The 25,133-nt window shown below is 39.0% G+C and overlaps 1 long non-coding RNA gene across 1 annotated transcript in view; it reads right to left on the bottom strand.

Moving 5' to 3' along the window:
* LOC121337802 overlaps positions 1 to 25,133 on the bottom strand; it is a 327,956-nt gene that overhangs the window by 198,692 nt on the left and 104,131 nt on the right. The window contains exon 2 of the long non-coding RNA XR_005952946.1: positions 23,823 to 23,960. This is a non-coding gene — a long non-coding RNA (uncharacterized LOC121337802). The remainder of the gene's footprint in view (positions 1 to 23,822; positions 23,961 to 25,133) is intronic.

Here is a 25,133-nt window from a genome sequence, read left to right as displayed (position 1 = left end):
CTACATGTGTGTGCGTGCATTCACATACATATATGAAATAAAGCAAAAGCATGAACTACTTTCCTGAGCAACTTGGCAGCAAAATTGTTCTCTCAAAATCAAGAGCTGAAAAGGGCAATTGAAATCAGTGCCTCTGAACCTGCCCCAAATCACTGACTAGCCCCTCTGCACAGGGCCCCACGGTGCTCCCCAGAGGGAGAAGATGAAGGTTGGTGTGCTGCAGGATATTGTCAGGGCAGGGCATAGTCACTGGCGGGGTGTGGTGCTGCTGCAGTGCCTGCCCTGACTGAGCCCCTCATCTCTCCTGTCCTGTCTCCATGTTCAGCCCTGGTGCAGCAGATGCTGCCCCAAATCCCTGCGCATGCACACCAATGTGTGTTTGCAGGACTGTGAAACAGCAGGTAAGGGTCAGACCAGAATCCTCAGAGTCAAACATCACTGAATTTTCAGTTTCACTGGGAACAGTTTCCATGGTTGTTTCCAAAGCCAGTGATATTTACTTTAGTCCATGATGTTTGCTAGTCTTTCTATCCAAATCACAAAAAGCAAATATGGTCTATTATGCCAAAATTCAAATCTATTATTGGTATGAATTCATTTATTATAGAAAAATTATCCAACTGATATCAGAATATGAAACTGATTTTTTAAATTTTACTCAAATATGGTTAAAGAGCAACTAGAAATTCATCACTGCAGACAGAGATGCAAATAGATGAATTCAGATCCATGTACTTTGTTGATCTACCATCTGTTAGACAATTATAGCATTATCCAATAAAGTCTTGACCATGTAGTACAGACAAACAAGACAATCATGTGTCTAATAATTAACATGCAGGAAGGTTTTTTTCGTAAAATAAGCCACATCATTTTATTACCAGTGTTTTCCTAATGAAAGCAAGTTTTATCATAGACTGGATACTGTAAAATATTTATAGGTCAGAAAAAGGGCACATAAAGGCCTTAAAGCGAAAAATAATATTAATCAGTATCTTCATTAGTTGCATGCAGATCATAGATCTTCCTGATGCTAATTGTTAAAAAGTGGGGCATAACCAAATCACTTGTGAATTCCCCAGTGCAGACACACATTTTTTTACATTTGTTGGAGGATACAGAACTCATTAGTGGCAATGAGTCAACAATCAATTTCAAAAAAGAAATTCAACAATGATCTGGGAAAAAGCCTGCTATTTTAATGCAAGAGTTACTATCCTTATTAAATACAACTCTTTAGAAATGGAGTAACTGTGGTAACACATTAAACAATAGAATCCTGATTCTCCTCCTCTCCCTCCAATCGTCAAATACTGAGGAGAAGCTTTTGTTTAAATTGCTTAGTTACTGCCAAGTTGTTTACTGACCTCTTAAATTTTATGCTACAGCATGCTGCTGTGGTAAAACTGTGAGCACAGATGAAATAGCTGCCTTTAAAAGCTTCTCCCCACCCCCACCTGCCCCTCATTGTATAAGAAGCACAATTCACCAGAAGACTACTAAATTCCATATTTTTAAGACAAGGAACAGCTGCAATGGGATAGAAATGAATTATAATGAGGCACAATGCTCGTCCTGAAGGGAAGTTTCCTTCAAATACATCAACTTACCAATTACAGTTGCAGAAAACATTCAAGACTGAGATGTGAGAGCCAGAAACAAAGAGGAAAAAAGAAACCTCAGACGCATTTTAATCTCTGTAGCAGAGATAACCTACATGCTTGGAGGTAGCAACACATAGGGCCAGAGTGTCAGAACAACCTGTTACTGTTTTTTTCTCTTGGAACAGCAACATGTCATAATGAAGACATAAATGGCACCTTTTATCACTGATGAAATCTACCTGCTTCTCATATGCTGGCAAATGCTAGGAACAGGCATAATTGCCTTTGGTGGAGTGCCTACCTGCTGCCAAACCAGACTGGTCCACAGTGCTGTGTCTCAGAGCAGAATCATGAAAAACTAGAAAAACATGAGTCACTACACCTAAACACTTGATGGTTATTACTACTCTTATGTCAAAACAGTTGGTGTTATCTGCATAGAGGAGGAAATATTTAACACACTTGGGAGTGGACTTGGGCTCAGGCTAGTCAGCTTCACCTTAGTCCCTGGGAAGGTGACAGAGCAACATCTCAGAAACCATTTCCAAACAGACAAAGGGCAGGAAGGTAGTCAGCCTATATTTATGCAGAGAAAACTGTGCTGAGCCTCTCATCACCTTCTGTGAGGTGACCAGTTCAGTGGATTTTGTTTGAGCAGTGGATGCTGTTTACCTTGACCTTAGTATGGCTTTTGACACAGTCTCCCATAACATCCTTAGAAATGTTGAGAAGGTGTGGGTTAGGTGGGAAACTGGTGGAGCTGCCAGACCCAGAGAGTGGCACAAAGCCCAGCAGAAGGAATGCCACTAGTCATGTACCCCACAGGTTTACCCTGGAGCCAGTAGAGTCAACACCTTCTGTAATAACCCAGATAACAAAACTCAGTGTACACTCAGGAAGTCTGTGGACAGTACAAAACTGGGAGGAGTGTCTGATACACCAGATAGTATTAGTCTGTGCTATTCAGCAGGAATGTGCTGCCATTCAGCAGGACGTGGACAGAGAGGAATCTAATTAACCTCAACAAGGCAGGGCATAAAGTCCTGCATCTGCAGAGGCATAACCCCACCAGTACATGCTGGAGACAAAGCATCTGGAAAGTGGATTTGCAGAGGACAATGCTGGGAGAGTGGGGAACACAAGCCAGCAGTATACTCTCACGGCAAAAAACTCCAACAGCATCCTGTCCTGCTTTAAGGTGTGAGCAGGTCTGGTAACCTGTTCTTATACACTCTGCTTGAGCAGGGGGATTGGAATAAAAGATCTCAAGAGGTTTGTTCCAGCCTCAACTCTTCTGTGAGCCTCTATGTTGATGTTTTCTCATCTCAAAACTTCCGTACCTTCTCTGTGATTTCTCACAGGCAGCTCCTCACAGTACTGACTCCTTCCTTACAGCACAGCCAACAAACTCTAACCAACTTCTCAACCAGCCAATTTCTCTTTATAATACCCATCCTAACTGGACCTAGCTGTGGCCTATTAAGAGCAGGCCTCTTCCTAATTCTTGTTAATTAGTGCAGCTGTAACTCCTTAGGGGTGAGATTACCTTCACCACTATCTCTATTCTCCTACATTCCATCTGTCCACACTGTGTGTGAGCAGAGATCTAGCTAGCATTGGCTTTAAATTCCATCATTACTTTAAACAATATCATGAGTCATATCTAGAGGTTTTATTCAGGTCTTAGGGCCATACTGGGCAAATAAGATGACTGAGAACACCTTATTAGCTACATTAAGGGCATCAAAGTTAGAAGCAAGTCATAGGGGTTGCCTCCAATGAGTGCCAGAATTCAGACCACACTGAGGCTCTTTCATTGCTCAGTTCTGCAATAAACAAGAGGGAATACTCAATGTTTAATCTGTGGAGCCACAACACCACAGGAGTAAAATCAAGATTGATATATTCCATTCCAGAAATGTTTCCAAATAATTTATTTGTAAGAACAGAAAAATACTTTAGCATCAGCACTATTTTGTTCTTTATAATCTAGTGTTGTTTTGTCTTCTATTCTGCAAGCACCCAAGCTACAATTTGTCAAGAAGTTTGCACTAATACATTGTTATACTCCCTGAAATGGTTCAAAATTACTTTTCTGGAAATTGCAACATTGCAGTGCTAAGAAACCAATATTTTTCTCCCTATTTGAGATGGAAACAAATACTCTGCTCATCAGTGAGACTGTTGCTGTAGGTCTGTAAAACACCTGACATCACATGCCAGCTAGAAGGGAGGTAAGAAGAGCAAGATAAATAGCTATTGTGATTTACAGTCCCACAGAACCCCAACCCAGGCCTTGTGCTCACAGCTCAAGGCTGAATCAGGCTGTAACTCTAGGGCTAAGCCCTTCAAGAAGAATGAGGAAGGAAAGTGAGTGGACAAAAGCCAGGCTTTTTCTTGCTTTTGTGTTTATGTGAGAAGCACACACTTATTCTTTCACTGGACTGTTAAATATCAAGTTCACTGGTGAAGTAATTGACTGCTATGGTTATAAAGGAGTCAAAACTCAATGCAAAAATCATGGTCAGAAACCTATTTTCCCTGCAGCTTACGTCAAACACTGTATCTTGAAATTGTTGTTAAGACCACCTAATTATTTAAGAAATGATGCTACATCCAACTGACACAGGGCAGATGGCTCAGATCTCTGCAGGGGCAGCAGTGCTGCACATCTGGCTAGAGCAGATACAGCTTCTGTCCCTTCTGCTGGGGAGAAGAGGGAAGAGTGTGTAATGGTAGGACTCCAGAATTCATCCAACAAAGTAAATCAAGAATAAAATTACTTTCTTAGGGAACGAAAGCATCCCACTCCTCACAAAATCTAGCCTAAAAAAAACACATTAGGAAAAGGCAAAAGGTAGTGTGGAATTACTCAATTTACTAATGGAACACTAACTTGAGAAATTCAATTTAGGAAAATACTTTATTTGGTTTCAGTAATACTTGCATTACTTCTTTACAAAACAGTAAGGGTAGCTTTAAAGCTTCCTGAAATGGGGGTTATTAGTAAAATACAAGTTTCCCTTGGAGAAATACAGCAAGTATCTTTTTTTCTCAATTATAAAGGCAAAAGGGAACAGGAAAGCAAGAAAATCTGGGAGATAACATTGAATACAACTGTTCAGCTTGCCCTAAGGAACTAAAGTATTGTAATAAAACATCTGTGAATCTGAAGATGCAGATGAAAAAAGCCAAAGTCTGAGAGACTTCAATTAAAAAAAATAGCAGAGACTTTCATGTTTGCTACAGACATATTTTTAGTGGACCATGTCTTTTAGGAAGATGTTTAAGTAATTAATGGGTATGAAGTGTTTGAAGATAAAGCAGCACTAAGTTTCTCATCTACATCCCCATTCTATTGCTTTGAAAATCACATCACCTTTGTCGTAGAATTAATGGAAGGGAAAAACCTCACCAACAGAAGAGCCTTGAACTAGCATTAGATTGTTTCCTCTCTCCAAAATGTCATAATCACATGCATTGCATTATGCAGAGTAATGGGCTAGAAATAACAAGTTGCTGTGTGCTTGTGGTAAAGATGTGCTGTGTGCAAGTGCAGAACAGATCTCACAGGAAGAATAGGCTTTAAACAGTACAACATGGAACAAAGTCTAAGCTTAAACCAAAGCCAATAATAATTTACAATGCCAGGTAAAAAACATGATTGAAAACACATGTGCTCTAGACAAGTATCAAAATTAGTATGGAACAGCAAAGATCGTATCAATTTAGTCCTATTCCAAAACCAGAAGAAAAAAAATGTACTACACTCTCAATGGTGCATATGTGAATCTAGAGTTAGAGCTGGCATTGATGTCATTTTGTACATTGAGGCTTAACAGGGAGTGCTATGGGAAAACAGAATGTGAGAACTTTTCTATACCTTTGATAGATTTTGTAGTAAAAACATGCTCTATTACGAGGCTGCAAATGGCCAGACAGGAACAGCTATTTCACAGTCTTAGAAGATTTAATAGCTATGTGCTAACACTTGTTACATTTATCACAGAGGTTGCCCAGGAAATTTATTATTATAATGCCAGAAGGGAAGTTAGAAAAAGATTGCAATTTTTTTCTTGGTAATTCAAAACAGGAACAAAAATAGAAATGTGAACACTTTATTGAGGCTCTGAAGTATACTATATAGCACCTGTTTAAAAAAAAAAAAAAAAAAACAAAAAAAAAAAAAAAAACCAAAAAAAAAAACCCCAAACAAACCCAAAAGAAATAAAAAATATCCATCCATTTATTTCCAAATGCCACCTGTCCACATACTTGGTAAGAAGTGCTATCTCACCTGAGGTTGAAATGGATCTGCTTGTTTCTCCCTATGTCTTCTTTCAGGGTCTTATAGGAAAAATGTAATGTATTTTAACATGAACATCGTGTCCCAAGCTGCTCAATGAAAAGGCAAAGATGTGACAGAATGGATGGAACTTATATATTAAAAAAAAAATAATAATCTTGAGGCCTCTTATTCCCTCAGTGGAAGGAAACAGGCAGTGGCTAGTTTGAGAAAGGCCCTAGACTGCCTGCTTGGTCTAAATGAGCTGGAAGCCTGCTCTCATACAAGGTCCTTTGCTTTAGAACTGTTGATTGGCACTGAGCCAGTCACTCCTGAGCAGTATATGAATCATATATTTGGACTTCAGAATCACAAGGATGATCACTTTCAATACATCAAGCCACTAGGAATGAGGCTAAGCTACAGCCAAGTTGGAAAACTCCACTCATAACCATTTTTGTTTATATATCACAGCATTTAGACATCCTAATCACAGTCCTAAACACAGACATCCAAATCCTACAATATTTGATCCTGTGCAAACATGAAATGAAGGCATCCTTAGTAACTGAAAGAGGTTTACATTTCCAGTTCTAAGAGCAAAAGGTGGCTTTAGGTTCTGCAATGAAGCAGAGGCATCTTCCTCCTAGCAAAGCAATGTGACTGTTCAGCAGAGGCTGTTGTTTAGAAGCATTTCTAAAAGTAAAGGTTTGAAATTAAAAACTGATATGGGATCAGACCACACAACATAGAGGGATTTTTCATACAACAACATTTATGAACCAAAACTCTCACAGTCTCTAGGGTCACCAAGACCTGGAATTGTTGGAAAAGTCTTCTTTTACATTAGCATTGGCATGCTGTATTTAATGTAGTGAGAGCCAGGTGCTAACTACCCACTGCCCGGTACACATTCTCAAGATATCACCTTGTGAACTGACAAAAAAAAATTGAAAACTCCAGCTCCTAAGTGCTGGTCACGGGTTTTCCAAAGGAACAGAAAAATATTGCAGCTTTTGTTTGTGCAGATATGGCTTTGACTGTTCTAGGCAAGGACATAAGCAGATTGTGAAAATCCAGAAAATACCTTTTACCTGTACTAAAAGCAAAAAATACACATTTTTAGGGCTTCTATGGCTCAAAAATCCACACATATATACTATGCTGCATCCACCTTTAGAAGTTTGAAGTGAAGCCTTTTTTTTGTCTTTTAAGTTCTGTCCCCCAACTCACTGAGGGATAGTGAGTGGCTGGGTGGGGCTTAGTTGACAGCTGGGATTAAATCACAACAAGATTCTTGCAAAAATCTTGCAATTTTACTCTGATAAAACCTGCATTTAACATTTTCTAACTTGTGATGCCTTGATTGTAACAAGCAAGCAGCAGATATATATTTTATATATTTTAGTGAGTAATCACTATTCTTGTTTGGAAGTTATCATAGGTAGGTCCCATACTCCAATTCATCTTGAGGAGATAAAAAAACCTTTGACAATAAATAGGAAGGAAGTGTAAAACAATAGCTATACTACAATTTAGTAAGTAGTCTCTCATGTGGTGATCCCTCAGAAACTTGAGAGTACACATGGCAGTTTCATGTTCTACAAATAACCCAGACCTTATCTTTTACTTTGATATTAGCTTTACTTTTAGAATGCATTTTTCTTATTAATTCTTAATGAACCTTTTCAGCAAGGGACTCATACTGTTCTCAGCTGATGTAGTTTATGAATACTAAATCCATTTAAAAGTTAAATTACCTTTGACAGCCAAACTAACACTTCAAAGAATAAGTCTTTATGTTTATATATATTAAAACAGGGATTAACACTTATTTACAATAGTAAATCAATCAAAATAATCTAAGTAGCATGTAGTCTAATCAGTCTATATGCTAGCAATAGTTCTCATATTAGATATCCAACAGTTCATCTTATAACCACAAGAATCTGGATAGAAATTTTGCAATAAATATTCTGCCAAACACACTGTTTTATAAAAGATGAAATACTTCAGTAATGTTATAATATTTAACCAACATCTTTTATATTTAATCAATGGGACTCAGGACAGAAAATAGCCCTTTTGACATGAACTTATTTTGACCTGTCCAAACTGTTTAAACTGTTTTTCTTTGAGCACAAAATTATGTATTTAAAAATGTCTAATGGTTTCCTAGAACTCAACTAAAATCATCCAAACTGCTCCTCCATAAAATATCTGGAGATCTTATTGCAAATAGGTTTTCTATTACATCTCCTTAAACTCATCACTTAAAACTTCATAAGTCAAAATATTTTACACCTGAAGTAGCTATCTTAGTTACTTGTCCTCACCTCTTTCAGTAAGAAATTATTACTTCTATTTTATAAAAGAATGACTGTGGATTGGCTTCCTTCCTCTTTCATAGCTGCGTTAGTCTTCACAATGTTTGTGTCCAAGTATTGCCTGAGAAGTACCAGCAAACTTCCAGCCATTCAAAGGTAAGAAAATGAGTCTACAAGAGAAGCAGAGGACATTGTTTGTGGGGAAGCTGCTGAAGGACTAAAGAAGGAAGCTCACATGGTCAGACTTGGGATGTCTTAGGAGATCTTCAAGTAACAGATGTATCACTTTACATATCTAGTCTGTATTTTTACATATGTGTATACAGCCACATGATTCTGAAATTACACACACATAACCTGCAGAAAATATTTTAAATTGTTTAAATCCCAAAAGTTTGAAATTAAACAGTACCATAGAACCTACATAAGTATACCCTGAAGTATGCATTTCAGCTTTGATAGTATCCAATTCCCTTTTTCAGATATCTACTGTGTGAAATTTTTCTCCCTTTCAGGTGATTTTACATGGATGTGTAGGATTTGTGGTGATTCCAATACAGCAAGAAGCCCAAATTGTAATATTTGTCAATGGGGTGAGAAGGAAGCCCTTCTTGTCATACCATAGGAGAAGGGCTATGACAAAATAACGTGATAGGGCTTAATCTACATAAAGCAAGGAAGGCATTTCACCTTGCTGTTCAAGACAGCATCACACAAACCAGCAGTTATGAGTTGGACTCGCAATGAGTAGGATGACTCTAGCTCAGATTCTAGAGCTCAGACTAGAGCTAGTTTTAAAACACACCAAACAAATTCACTAATACATGCAACTTCCCTTCCCTGAGTTGTTTAAAATCCAGCAAAACAAAGTCAGTATGTTCCCAACACAGTGTTCTAGATATGGAAAAGGGCTTCAAGGTCAAGGCTTGTCTTATCAAAGACAAACCTCAAAGGTGATCTTCTGAAGGGTAGATAGTGATGCTTGGACTGCAATATAGGTAACACTGGAAAAGAGATGGATAACACCAGCATTATTGTCCTGGGAGACTCCAATCCTTACAACACTCATGATTACAACAGATATTATTCCTAAGGTAAAAGACACAATAGCACTGAAATCCCACAAGTCTAACTGCCAATTCTCTCTGGCAGTTGCTGAACAGTTACTCTTCAGCAACCCATAAAGTTTTCATACAGCCAAATAAGACAAAATGAGCTCTCATCATTTTTAGTTGGCTTAAAAGTCTTCAAGTAAGCTGCCAACAGAATGATTGTGAAAAGTGTGGTATGAAGTGATAGTGAAATGTGAATGACAATTAAAAGACTCACATGAATTTGGTACATCCAGAATGATTGTGAAAAGTGTGGTATGAAGTGATAGTGAAATGTGATTTGAATGACAATGAAAAGACTCACATGAATTTGGTACATTACGAGACTACATGGGTAGTGATGGTAATTAAGAAGACCCTACACAGGGTCTACAAATTGAGCAGAAACACAGTATTATATGAACCACACTACCCAAAAAATAATTCCTCAGTTATACAACTATGGGAATAACAAGGATAAAGAAGTAGAGAAATTCTGCAGTTACATGAGAAAGCTCTGGCAGGTGCCTCTAAGCAGAACACACACTCTGGATGGCATCCATCAGCTCTGACCCCACAAAAACAATTGCACAGCAAAGCCCATGCATGCTGAGTCAAGCAGCAGAGTGGCTTGTGAGTGAGGATGACACATTAAAATTGGTTTGCCCATTCATAAGCCATCAATATGATGTTCAGCCATCATATCAGCAGATGTAAATTAGATGAAAGCCATCATTATTTCACAAAGTGCAACTCTGCCTCAAAAGTAAACAAATCAATATTTCAATACCTACAATGTGGCAAGACAACACTTCATTTGTACCTTGGCAGACAAACCTATCAGTGGGACCTCCACTTATGCAGGATGATGTAAGCAAGACAAAATACCTAATCCTAAAGTCTTTCAACACCATCCATGGAATTTCATTCCCTTTACGTTTCATTGCAACAACAGCATTTCCATGCATTTTGAATGTGCCTACCACAGAAGAGAATTGTCTGTCCCACTTTGGCCCATAGGCTCTGGGCTGTCTCAGCTGCATTTGTTCCTCTTATCCATCTCCCCTCTCTGTATCCAAACAGCTCTGAACAGACATTGTCTGCAAATGAAGGAACATGCTTTCATGCTTTCCCTTTCCCCACCAAAGAGAAAAGTGTGTCCTAGCCTGAACTACCCTCCAGCCCTGAAGGACTTGAATTAAGGACCAGTCATTCCTCTGGGTGAGTAATTCCACTCTGGGCAGGGGAAGAGTGGCAGGCTAGACAAATTTTAAAGTACAAGAAGACTCATTAGGTCTTATGATCACCACTGACTACCAGGACAAGTATTGGAGAAGGCACTTTTCATAGCTTTGTACTAGCTTTGAACATCTCTCATGATATAGTGCTTACAAGGCTTGCAGACAGCTGTGAAGCATTTCCAACCAGGCTGTTACAAATAATTCTGAGTAACTGTCATTCAGTGAGACTTTACAGACATTGTTGCCTCCTTAGAAAAAAGATTTATGGAGAACATTAAATCGATACAAGTCCAAGCTTATCCTTGGCTTCAGTGCGAGATTGAAAACCAGGCTTCAAGAATTTTGAACACCTTTGTACTTTCTTCAAGGTCTGCATAGCACTGACCAAGCTAGAAAATTCTTGAGCTGCTCAATAATATGACTTGAGTATTATCTAGTTGGTGAGATAACAGAAACCATTTTTCTACTAAAATAATTAAAAAGAAGGTTCTATGCTGTCTGGGGTCCTCTGTCTACCTCCCTATTCCCTGACAGCAGCCAAGTCCCACTGCCATGTCTGACATCTAATAGATGTCATAAAAAAAAAAAAATTCTGAGAGAAATTTTGCTAACACTGCAAAACCATTTTTGCCAACATTTGCCTCCTGTTTTGTCAACATTGAAGTGGGAACATTCAAGTCTTACAGGAAGTTCAAAGTTCTTTACCTTTTGCAAGATTAAGAGCAGAATGAGCCCTCCAAAGCTACTGGTTCAGAAATATATGAAAAATAAGTCCATTTAGTACAAGCAGGTCTTAGCTTTGGTCTTTGTCATTTGACATCATACATTAAGAACTGAGATGTAGCAAGATTGTATTTTAGTGGGTTCCCATGCAGCCATAGACATCAACAGAAATTACCACTATAAACCAGGAGCTAATGACACTCAGAAGAACTAAGATTATTCTGATAAAATACAGAAATTCTCATCAATGCAAGCCACCTTAGGCTTCAATAGTTCTGAGATTTAGGGTGCAATTCCTTTAATCTGAAACTGGATGACTAAAATAGGTCTGTTTCTCTACTTATTTCTTTCTAGTGACAATCCAGACAGACCAAGGTGGCCACTTCCCACATGGACAGAGGAAGAAAGATGACTCTCCCCTTACTAAAGAAGTCTACAAGCTAACAAGCTCAAGCCTACAAGTCTAATAAGCTCTGTCTCCATAGCAGAGCTCAAGATATACCAATAAATGCTTTTATATTAAGAAGCATCAATACTGTAGAAACTCTTGGAAAAATAATTTTGAAATGCTGAATGGTAATAGTTTTACACAGCCTGAAACAAGAACAATTTAACTAACGAAGAAAGTAGACAGAACACCTAATTGAAATTGTCAAGCAACAAAACCTACCTCTCCACCTCACTTACCTGAAAAGACACATTTCAAAGACCTTAGTTTGTTAACTCTCATAAAAATAAACTTAAGGGAGTCCCACATGCAACTAAGAAGCAAAATCATTTAAGATAAAAGGCAATATCAGCAGTAAAATAAATATGAATTATCAAATACAGTTGTCTTTGAACTTGCCTTAGTAAAAAAAAATTAGGTGTCCAATTTTCACAGAAACTCAACTACAGAATATCCAGCCTATGAAAGGGCAAAGAATCCTTTTAAATTGAAGATACACTATAACAAGCTTCTCAGACATTTGTATATTACAGCAGCCGTATTGGCAAGAGAAAAGGCAGGATTACTTAGGAGGTCCCTTCCAGTCCTATGCTCCTAATTTGAGTTTCTACTAAAGAGCAGAGGCCAAGTTAAACAAAGAGGAGACAGCATCCAGGACTCCAACATTCAAGTAATTCTTGAACAACTTCAAATCTCTCATCTTTCCCCATCTCAACCCCCTCTGCCTTCACCTTACCCTAAAACACTAATGCCAGGGAGATTAAGCAGACCTGTTGTTTTCTGTAATTAAATCACCTCTGTCCTAATAGAAAAAAAATGAAAAAGACAGCTTCCAATCCTTCTTCCTTCATTTAGCACAGAAGGAATGCTATACAGCCACACCACAAAAAATCATTTAAATGTGTGTGTGTGTGCGTGTATGTGTATATATATATATATACACATACACACACACACACATATATGTTTACCATAACTAACAATCAGATATAATCTAGGAAACACACACTACTTTCATTTGCAATGCAGGTTTACCTTACCAGAAGAGCTTGCTTGTCTCACTTGAGCAGAGCTCCGCAGCATAAAAAATCCCAATGCTGCCTGTTAGGCACCAGCTAAGAACTGGCTGTAATGAGAAGAGACATTTCACCTGGGCCATACAGGAAGGTTCTTCTCTGGAAGGATAATCAAGTATCAGAATTAATGAAAGAAAAGCAGCAGCACCTGTGAAGGTGGCACTGACATTCAGAAAAATGGATCCCTAAGGAAATTTTCCAGGCAACACTATATACTATATAAGAGTATATGTTACCTAAGTAAAATAAAAATATAAAACAGCTGCAATCTCTGCACTGTGGTCTGGACTAGTATAAGAGTAGTAATACAAAAATGTTTCAGAAAAAAAAAAAAAGGATAAATGTTCATACAGCAATTTTTTTTTTTTTTTAAACCCCACAAACCTCAAACCTACCTAGAAGCATGCCTAACCTTCAGATCCAATGTACTTAATTCAGGAGAGGGGTGCCATACCACTGCCTCTCCTCTTGGTACTCCCTGCACTGGTCTAGACTATGTTCGGGAGGGAAGAGGCAAGGACTGGAGGCGCCTGTGGCTGCATGAAACCCACACAGGGAGATGCACATGCAAGGGTTGCTGGCAACAGGGGTAGAAGATGTTCTTCTGTATGGCAAAATACAGAAAGAGCTCAGCTATAATTTGGCAGGGAGGACAGGAGTGTGGTGGGATCAGGGAATTGTGGGTGGCTGCTGGTGGGAACGGGAGTTTTGTGTGGTGTTAAGGAGGTGGATAACACCAGCAAGGGGATGTGTTTGTGCAGTGCAGCTAAAGGTGTTTAGAGCTCCCGTTTAAGTTTGACTAAAGGACAACTTTCTTCAGGCAATTGCTGATGGGAAAAGTCATTATTCAATGGAGTAGGAAGTGACTCAGGACAGCAGTCACATACTTGAACAATTTTGGGTGAACCCAGATTGATTTCACTGACCAAAGAAAGTTGTTGTATCGTGCTTTTTGTTTTATCAATAGGTCTATGGTTTGATTTGTGATTTAGTAGTTTTCCTTGGTGCTGGTTTTTTCTTTTGTCTCCACCCTTTTCCCAGAAATGTCGTCAGCTAGTTTCTAGTTTCTATTTCTCCAAACTTTACCCATTTCCTAAAACTGTTTTTCTTCCTTGGAAGTTTATTGGTTCGCTCCTGCTATTCCCCGCCTGGGTTTTTAATCCCAACTCTCCTGATTTGTTGGAAGTTGGGTCTGCCCCTGCCTTTCCCCTGAGAATAAGTCTTTGTCGGCCCCTTAGTGGGGGCCCAGGAAGAAAGAGGGGAAGAAACACCATCAAATAAAGTTTCCCTGGGACCCGTGTGCGCTGCCTGTGTTTTATACTGCACCAAAACAACTGACAACTGGGATTCAAGGAGCTCCAGGGGGAAAACTGCCGCCCCTCACTCTCAACATCAGCTAGCTGGGGAAGAGAAGCAGCAGAAAGTCACATTACTTTTAGCTAAACTCTATGACAGAAAGCAACAATGATTCAACCCGTGTTGCAGCTGAAGCCTTGACTCAGTGTTCCTGTGAGAAGATGGTGGTGGACAGTTTGTGTTAGTTGTAATTGCAAGGGGAGTGTGTTTGGATAACTAACCTCTCACTAAGAGGCTCATGGGGGCAAATCACTGAACCCAAGCAACTTACCAAAACAGAAAAGATAAATAGAGTGGCTTTATATGATCCACTCACAGCTTGAAACTAGTCCAGAACTCAAAGTCTGTACTGACAGCAAGTGAGTCTCATTATGGAGACAGAATATGATGTTATAAATAGGAAAGGATATGGAAAGTATCCCCTCCAAAATGTTGCTGAGCCTGGCGAGTAGGTATATAGTGAATACATAGGTTATTTCTGAACAAATGATTTTTCAAAAATCACACATTCAGTGTTTTCTGAGATGCTAAAAAGAATAATTTCTGCTTTTAGCCAAGTTATTCCCCCCTAATTGCAATACTACTGCTATTTCCTAATGCTGCTGCCAATTTCCCTGGCCTCGCCAGCTCTCACAGTAATCTGAACCTAGGATAATGTTTTTCATTCTGTTTTTTTTCTGTAGACAAAATCAGGAGCATTTCCTTTCTGACAGTATGACACAGGCTACAGACAGCCTGGCGCCAAAGCTTTCTGAAGATCAATATATTTAATGCATTTAAAGTCAGTAAGATCTCCCAGGTTAGTCCTGAGTTGCTTGAGGAAAAAGAAAGCCAAGAGGCTAGGGAACACAGAAGATATATATTTAATATTTCATTCGCTTATTTAAGGAGCTGTCCATTTTAACAAAAAAACTATTTAAGTTACTTTGGGTTTCAATTTAGAGTATTTTTCTCAAAAAGTTTTGGTAAGCATGGAGAAAAATTTAATGTATTAAGTGGAGTCAGATACACTGAGACACAGGCTGGTGGGAGGCTTGTTTATGTGCATAAAGACAAAAGAGTGAATAAATGCCAATTGTGTGAACAAATGCCAGATTGTGGGAAAAAAAGTATCATCAGTCCCATCATACTAATTTTCTTTCTTCGCATGTCCCAAATTAATTTTTTTCACTTGAATATTGCTTCAGTCACTCTGGCCTTTCCCACTGGCTTTCCTCATTTACTTAAGTTGCTTCTCATTTTCATTAACCTCCAATCTTTATTGCTCCAAATGATTACTTTTGCTTGTCGATAATTTTACTGCCTCTTATATACAATTAGCGGAGGCAATCACACGGTGAGAAAACCAGTCATTCTCCTATGAAGTTCACCAGAATTGTTTTTCTTTCATTCAGCCTCAAAAATTCTATAGGGACTTCCATTTACCCTACCTACTTCCCACCTCATACTCCAAAAAAAACATCTAATGGGAAAAAAGGAATGAGTCTCACAAAAAAAGCTGCCATCCTTTTGAGTCTCAGTTTGCACACATTAAAAAACCACATTATTATATATACTAAAACTTAAAAATATCATAGAGAAATTGCTACCTTGCTGTCAATCTTCAAAAGATACTAAATAATGGTACCCCAAGTTTACTATATGTCTTGCAAAGCAGAAGCATTTTTGTTGCTCACAACTGGAAGAGCAACTTAATAAACGTCAGTTCCATGCACAATACTGGGCTGCCAAAAACAGTGAATGAAATCACATTTTCCACCTTAACACAGTATTAACTACAAAGCTCACGCACATACTGCTTTAAATGCATATATTAATTATTTCATGCTAATATTTTAGCAAGAGTGAGTGCAATTATTTCATCAAAGTAGATGCAGTGGGAGGTATGCAAGAAGAAATAGCTGTTACTGGTTTGTGGGAAATAAATTTAGTTTTCTCTTTTATGGACTAGGTGGTTAGAAGGAGAAATCTTGCCTTTCTTTTACATCAAAAGGTCTGTGACCTTTTGGTAAGTTCCAATACACTTGGGCTTCCTCCCTAAGTCCAGATTAACTCAATAATGTTTATGAAGTGTTTACAATACTTTTAATAGTGTTTTTATTGAAAATCTGGACATGAGATTCAATGTACTTCACACAACCATTAAAGTTAACATCACTTATTTTGTTCTCTGAGTGCATCTCATTCTGCTAAAAGTTCTCAGCCTTGGTGTGTTACAATACTACACAAAAAAAAATGGTCCATGCTATGAATTCCAGGACAGTCTGACTATAGCAGCTCTTGGAAATGGCATTTTATTCCTTTGTAGCAAGTATATGCTATATATTTATTACATATGTATAATAATTATATCATCTGGGTACAGAAGAGTAGAACAGGAGTGAACTAGAGGGACAGCTTCAGGTTTTTTGCATTGTTGTCTTGTGCTTGAAATGGCAGAAGCCAGCTGTGCATATTTCACCCTGGGAATATTTCATCATGCCTGATGCCATGTCAGAGGTGTAGGACAGCAGCCCAGCTCCCTGAGTGTCTCTGCCTATCCAGTCAAATTGCAAATGCTCTGCTTCATCCAGAAGCTTTATGTGAAGCCTATCAAAGTTCCTAAGGAACTCAGTGATCAAAAAATTGATGATCCTCTCTCAGAAAAAGTGTCTGCTTTGGGCCCTGAGGCTTTTGTGCCTTGAGGTTCTTGTGATGAAGAAATCCAGCCTGGAAACAAGTAAGCAATAAAAATTTTCACATTAATTCACTTCACAGTGCCAACTCTCCTCTACATAAACATCTCAGTGAATCAGCTCTTCCTAACTGCTTGCCCCCTGCTACTCAGCAACACACAGCAGAATATATGCATTTTAGACAACAAGCACCATTTTCCTTGTGGCTATTTTTCCTCGTGACCTAGAGAAAGCAGTTTTTGCCAGTTTTCTGAAGGAATGGCTGTAATATAACATAACACTTCCATGCTAAAAATGCAAAACTATGTACAGTGAGAATAAAAAAGGACCATTTCACCTAAACAGGACTTCAATCTGAGCTGCAAAGTTTGTTTTGAACTTTCATTTTCAGGGATCTCAGCTGTAATTTTTTGCGTCTACATTACAGGCCTCAAACTTCACACATTATTTCCTAGCCAATGAAAATATCTGTTCTAGCTCTGAAGTCTAAATAGGGTATATGTAACATCTAGGGAGTATGTATATGTATATGTATATACACATATACATATATACATATGTATATGTATATGTACATACGTATACGTATATACATATATACATATGTATACATATGTAGCATCTAGGGAGTCCAAACAAAATGGTTATAAAATCCTAAGAAGGGATAAGCAAGGAAGGAGAGGTAGTAGTCCTGTATGATAGGAAATATTTCGACTCTAGAGCTTTATGATGGGTTGAATGTTTATAAGTGTTTAGAGGGAAGGCCAACAGGGCAGATATCCTGGTGAGGTTCTGTTATAGACCACCCAAGCACTACAGAGTATGGCAGAGGAAGTTAACATGGCATACTAAGAACATTTTTTTCACTGAAAACACTGGTGTAAGTTGCCCAGGGAAGTCACCATCCCTGTAGGTATTTAAAAGACTATGTAGCTATGGCACTGAGGGACATGGTTTAGTGGTGGACTTGACAGTGCTGGGTTAATGGTTGGATTTAATCACCTCAAATGTCTTTTCCAACATTAATGATTCTGTGATTCTGAGTCAGGCAGACAGCAGAAAATATACTCTGTCTTCAAATTTTGTACTCTTTTATATGCTAGTACTGTATGTAAAAACTCCAGTACATTCCACTGGTATAAGGACCAGAGCCCAATTTCTTTTCTGCTGTATATTGGAATGGCTCAACCAGTTGAGTTCAAATAGCCCGTGCTTTTTCATTCCAGTAAGGAGTTTGCCACAAGGGTCTTGCTAACACTTTTGATCACAAACACTAAAAGGGTAGTAATCCTCAAGCTCAAATGAATTTGCACACTAGATTTCTGTGGCTCAGAGTAAGCAAGAGCTGTTAAATCCACTGTGAAAAGCAGGAATTTGTCTAAAAAATGAAAAAAAACACCAGTATTGTCAAAATATGCATGTATATGAGGGCTCCAAAATAGAAATCATTCACTCCTAAGCACAGAGCTAAATATTATGGGTGGCAGCCTATAGCAGTGCTTTTCTGGAAGCTTCTCGTAAGGAAGACAAGTCCTGAAATCTTTAAACTGTGACTCATGCAAAGGTAAAAACCCACTGAAGCCACCAGGACCATCCACCTTGCTGTGGGGTGACTTCTACCTCTGCTTCACAGCACAAGACTAGAAATCTCAAGCATCATAAGGGGTAGCTGATACCACACTTATTTATTTGTGCCCATAAAATGAGTTACATCAGGAGACTTTAAATACCAGCAAGATGTGAATCACAGAATCACAGAACTGTTAAAGTTGGAAGGGACCTTTGGAGATCATCCAGTCCAATCCCCCTGCCAAGGCAGAATCACCTAAATCAGGTTACACAGGAATGCATTCAGGTGGGTTTGGAACGTCACTAGAAAAGGAAACTTCACAACTTCCATGAGCAGTCTGTTCCCTGGGCTTGTTTATCCTCAATGTAAAGCTCTTTCTCACGTTGAGGTGGATCTTCTTGTGATTTTATTTATGGCCATGGCTCCTCATCCTACCACTGGGAATCACTGAAAAGAGGCTGGCATCATTCTCTTGACACCCACCTTGAAGATACTTATAGGCACTCATGACATCCTCTCCCAATCCTTTCTTTTCTAGACTAAACATCCCCAGCTCCCTCAGCCTCACCTCGTAAGAGAGATGTTCCAGACTCCAAATCATCTTTGTGGTCTCTGCTGGAGCCTCTCCATCACCTCTTTGTCTTGTGCTGAGGAGCCCAGAACCATACACAGCACTCCAGATGTGCCTCACTAGAGCCAAGTAGAGGGGCAGGATCACCTCTCTTGACCTGCTGGCCACACTCTTCCTGAAGAACCCCAGGATCCCACTGGCCCTCCTGGCCGCAAGGGCACTGCTGGCTCGTGGCCATCTTGTCATCCAGCAAGACTCCCAGGTCCTTCTCTGCAGAGCTGCTCTCCAGTGGGTCACACCCCAGCCTGTGCTGGGATTTGGGGTTTTTCCTCCCCAGGTGCAGGACCCTGCACTGGCCCTTGTTAAACCTCATCAGGTTTCCCTCTGCTCAAGTCTCCAGCCTTTGATGGTCCTGCTGAATGGCAACTCAGCCTTCAGGTGTATCTGTCATGCCCTCCAGTTTTGTATCGTCAGCACAAGATCATACAACACAATACTTCTGTAGGCCTGGATTTATTGCATGTATTTAATGATTATTCTGAAGAGGCAATAACCAATCACTAATTAAGTTCGTCAGATATGAAGAAAGCTGTCGTGAAATTTTGAATGACCTCTGATTCAAATGGGGACTGCAATAGCAGGGAAAAATGCCAGACAGCCAGTTAAAGGTCTGGTGATTGAGTAGAGCAACAGGAACATCTCATGTGGATTGCCAGATCTTAAACTAGCTATTATAACTCAGGAAAAAAAAAAATCACAAGTTTAATGTGAACATCTCCTTTCCTAAAGCAAACACACATCTGCTCAAAAGACATCAATATCAGCCTCAAAAAATATTAAGAAAGGTAGTATTGGAGTTATGGTTTCTTATAAGTTCCTGGAACATAATTTTCTCACAGGTTACCTACCTGAAAAACAAAATACAAAACCAAACCAACCACCCAAACAAACAAAACCCAAAACCTAACCCAAAACAAACCAAAACCAAAATGAAAACCTAACAAAAAAAACTCCTGAGTAAGCAAACAGCAATGAAAAAGAAACAGTAATAGCTGAAAACTATTACAACAATGAAAAACTTGCTCAAAAGACAAAGAGACATATTACAGACAAAAGACAAAACATAAGTCCTTTTTTACATAACCATTTCTCAAGAAACATAATTTCTACACTTTTTATTCTGCCACAATTTTGTAAAGATCTCTTGGAAGTTTCTACTGTAATTATTGCAGAGGATAAAAATAAATGGCCCCAGTGTTTTCAATGAGACAAAGAATATGAAGAAACACAAAAAATATCACACAATGGTAAGGAGAATATAAAATACACAATTAAACTGTGTTAAATGTTGGTGTGAAGTGCCTCTATAAGTCATAGTTAGGTTAAAACTGTGAAGATGACAACGTATTTTTCCTGCTCATATTAACAGTACTAGGTGAAGTTAACATGAATGTGAACTCAAACTCCCAACCTGAAATAAAATCTAAGCTATTTCATCCTGCAATAGTCTGGAAACAACACTTAGGTGACACTTACTGTAAAACGAGACTCTTAGTACCATATGTTGGTAAGAGAATAAATCTTATTTTTTTAAGTGAGTCCTTGATCAAGAGGAAGTTAGGAGCACATAAAAATTTACACGTCAACATATGAAAACTGCCACCAAAAAATTCAATTCTCACTCTATCTTTGAAGTCCCACAAAAAACTCCACATCAGCAACAAGATGTTCCAAGTTCGAGAGCCCTTCTGTGCCTGAAACAACACCTAAGTCCCAAAATCTCAGATCTGGCTTATTTTCTATGGTGCAGCAGGAAGAAGTAATATCCTGTACTACATAACTTGGAACACTCACTTGAGTGTGAGGTATCCCATTTCCAGGCTCTTCCCACTTTCAGGCAATGTGGACACTGCCTTTCCAGCAGAAGTACAAGCTATTTTAGAAAAGAGGGTCTGGGACTGTTTTACTAGCCATACTACAGCCCTGCCAGACTGAAGTTGCAAATTTCATGCAGCTGGAAAAAAAGAGAGAGAGGATAGCACAGCCCAGTGGCTGGGAGACTGAAGTTGCAAATTTCATGCAGCTGGAAAAAAAGAGAGAGATAGCACAGCCCAGTGGCTGGGCAACTTGGAAAGGGAGGGAAGAGCCATCAGTTTCACACAAGCCACAAGGTCCCACATCTCTGCTGGGCAGCTGTGGTGAGCACAAATCCTGATGAGTCCTTTTAAAAAAATCCTGCTATGGGGACCTACCTCTGGAGAATGGCCTGGACTCCACAGCCTGTAGGCACTGGACTCTGGTCAGCCTTTGCTAAGGGCTATTTCAAGGCTGTTTCTGCTGCGTTTGCAGGTTTCCACCCAATTGTGGCATGCACTACAGAGGGAGATTGTGTGTCCCAGCTCCATGTCTTTATTGAGCCTTCCTGGGACTGGCTACTGAAGACACCTGTTTCAGCCCTAAATATGACAGCAGAGAAGCACAGAGGCTACATCCTGCCCTTTGTTCTCACCACTAAAGCATTGCTGGCCCAACAATGTAAACATGTCACAATTCTCCCACCAACTGCAGTGGGAAGTGTATTGCATCTTCTATGCTTTGATTTAACTCTCCTCTGTATCTTGCAGCTGAGAACAAAAGTATTGTCCTTGTGACAAATTTCCTTACTGTAATAATACAGACACTAACAACAATGAAGGGAAGAAAAACTACTAGAAAAGAAGTGCATTACTTAGACAAAATAATAAACCATAAATGAGTACAGTGACAAGATTAAATGTGAAACCTCTAATTACACACTTAATCATTTGCCAACGTCTTATTTTCTTGAAGTAATGTTCATGAAGCTTCAACAAGATTTGAATTTGAGACTGATTTTATGTGTAAACTGCAAAAGCAATACAAATAGAAATGGTTTAAAGACTAAAAATATATATTAACTTTACTCTTCAGCTCTGCTGATATTTTACTGAACACCTTTATTACTCTCAGTTAAACTAGCCCTCACTAAGTGACATCAATGTGCCAAAACACATCAAAACCATCTCTATTGCACAGATACCATATAAAATAAAGTAGAAAATTAAGGGGCAAATGAGTGGTTACTTAAAAAGTAAGATGCTGTATTAAAACAAGAGTGTAATAACATTGTGGAAGATGACACTGTTATTTGTGAAGTGTGGACAAACCTGTGCCCCCAGGCCGTATCTGCTCCACTGCCTTTTCCGCAAGGAGGCAAGAAGCAGCTGCTAGAGCAGAAAAGTATATCACCAGCATCTGAACACCTTTTCCTATGGATTTCAGAACCCAGAAACAGAGAGTAGGGTTGGTTGTTGCTGTCGGGTTCAGAATGGCCAAGGGAATTTCCTGATTTCTGTAAAAATTCTGCCCACCAAAGTCATCTTCCAGCACACCCAGATGAGTACTTACTAAAAACAAGGGAACCCAAAGCACAACAAAAAGCACAAATAGCAAAATTCTCCTTCTTCTAACTGGAACATAAGGCAAAGTCCAGACAACCTTTGCATTTAGACAGATGCCCTCAAAGAATGTGGAGTCAGAAAGTGCAGACTTTCACCAAAGTCAGAATATTGCTTACATGCTAAGAAAAACAGTCCAATATACTGAACACATCTCCTAATACGAATTGTAAAGGCACTGTTGTACTGCTAGGTTTTGCTTCCCCTATAAGAGAGCAGTCAGAGTTGAAGGAAAAGCCCTGGAGTGCCTTTTATTTTGTTTTATCGTGTTGTAGGCTTTGGTAAACTGTCTTATGGTTCCTAGCCAGGGTGGATCTTCACACAGAAAAACTGTAGTTCAGCTGCTTTTTTTCCTTTCTAAGAACAAATTTAGACTGGGCCTGGGTTGCAGGGAAGATGGGTTTGCTGTACTCATGCTTTTCACCCCAGCAGAGGGGACCAGAGCACATGGGGCCTGGCCAGTGTTCAGGGTGCAGAAATGTGCAGGAGCAAATACAGTGGGGAAGCATCAGCTGCTGCAATGGAGGAGGACAACATTTTTATTGTCTTTTGTGGAGACAAAAACCACCAGACAGAGCTCTGAGGTAATCTTCAGGTCATCTTTTCTTCCGTGTTTGTCTGTTTCTATTTGCGTCATCCTTTTGAAAAATAAGTCATCCTCTGTACCTGTGGCTCTTGATTCCCTTAAATTGGTTGTTGGTACTTGACAGAACCCTTGACTCAATGCTGTGGACTGGAGGAAATGCTCCAGAATCTGCTACCTGCTAGAAGTCTCTGCTTCTACCACCTTTTGGAACAGGCAAAGCCAGAAAGAAAAGGGGATAATTTAATCAGGTTCTGACTATTACATAAGACTACTGCATGTTTGCTTCTCAGCTAAGTAATTTTTTAATTATTATTTTGTTTTGTAAACAAGAAAAATTTGCTTATGAAAAGCAGGGAACACAGACACACATCCATAGCAATCTAAGTACAGTCAGCATTGGGAAAATTAGTTTTCTTCCTTTCTTTCCTTTTTTGAACCTCTTTTTGAATCATGAGGAGTTTGGATTGATTCAGTAATAGATATTTTTCTTTCACCTACGACATTTGAAAATGGCTTTAACAGCACAGCACACATTAACCCCCTCCTCCCTATATAGAACTCCCTGCCTATTAAATCCACATTCAGTGCTTAAACTGAAAATGTAGGAGGTGTTTCACTTAGTACTCCTGAATGTATGTGAGGCACCAATGTCAGAGTCCTGGAAACACAACACATTTTGATCCTCTTTTTCCCAACAATTACTGGATAAATAATTCCTGAGGCAATGCTGAAAGCAGGCTCACTCATTGTGTACCTGACAACACATGGCTTAGATGACAGGACATTTACTCACCCTGCCAGCCAGATAATCTGTAGGTCTTTGGAGTTTTTCTCTCTGTCTCTTCTCTAGTCCACTCATGCATCAGGTTCCTTAGAGATATGGGACAGCCAAGTGAATTTACTCTTCTTGCTCAGGGTGTAAGATAGTTACCTGTAACAGAGAGGATAAAGAGACTAAATGTGGCATATGAAGGCACTGGAACAATAATTTCCATAATTCAGGTAATTCTTACTTCCTGCCTTCAATAGTAACCAATACTGAGGAATAAAAACCCCAAGAGTTGATTTAAAAATAAGCAGCCTGGAGGAATTACTCCAGGTTTAGTAAGAGCCAGAATTTTTTACACTGCCTTATTTAGTTGTAGAAAAATTATATGTGTGAGGAGAGTTTTCAGGGATTGAGTTCTACTGGTTAAGAGATCACATTTCAAATAGAGGCATTTACTTAGATGCATTTACTTTTCATTTCTCTCTCACTGTTCAGATACTACAGTGATCTGTTCTAAAATATTAATTCAGTCTCACCATTCTACACATATTCTTCCCTGTAACTTCTCTAAGCTGTTTTTTTTTTTTTTTTACTGTTTTTCACTCCAGAATGTCCAGAATGAAGATTATTCACTGGTGTTATGTTTTTTTTTTTAATACCTATAGACTTTTCCTCTTCAAGGATGAACTGCTCAGACCTAAATATATTTCAAAACTGTGACCAAGCATTTCTGTTTCCCTCTTTTCCTCCCTGTACCACCAAATGAGCTGAGGGACACCAGTTCAAAGCCAAATATGGTCACCATTTATGTCACTTTCCTGCTCTGTGTCCTTCAAAAATACATCTGGTAAAGAGGTGGAAGAGGAGCCTTTGGAACACAAGCACAGATCATATTCTCTACAACTGCTAGACCTCAACAGGTCAAGGAGAGAAAAGCAAACATGGAAACCCCAAACATACTGCGCTTAAGAACAATATAAAAAGCAGAAATGGGAAAATGTCTAGCTTTGTAGAGCTCCCCTGAATAATTTTTCTGTTTTGCTGACTGAGTAGCCAAGATACAGAAGTAACTGAGGGAGAAAGAAACCAAGAATAGATTATTATTTAATTGCCTCACAAAGTCTAAAATACAAAGGACTTCCACTAGGGGTTACTTGGGAGGTAAAATTATAAACTTCTCTTCAGAGAGTTTTCTATTAAAGGTCATAGGTATCAAAATCTATCGTCTCACTTTAGATCAGTTGTAAAGCTACTATAAATAAAGTCTCCTATATGGCACATTGTCATTGATTCCCACTTCAGTGTAATCAGCACTGCAGACACAGGAAATTCCTA

Source organism: Onychostruthus taczanowskii, unplaced genomic scaffold, assembly GCF_017590055.1.
Source record: "Onychostruthus taczanowskii isolate IOZ18803 unplaced genomic scaffold, ASM1759005v1 scaffold29, whole genome shotgun sequence".
Classification (NCBI taxonomy): Eukaryota; Metazoa; Chordata; class Aves; order Passeriformes; family Passeridae; genus Onychostruthus; species Onychostruthus taczanowskii.
This window is presented reverse-complemented; position numbering and strand designations above follow the sequence as displayed.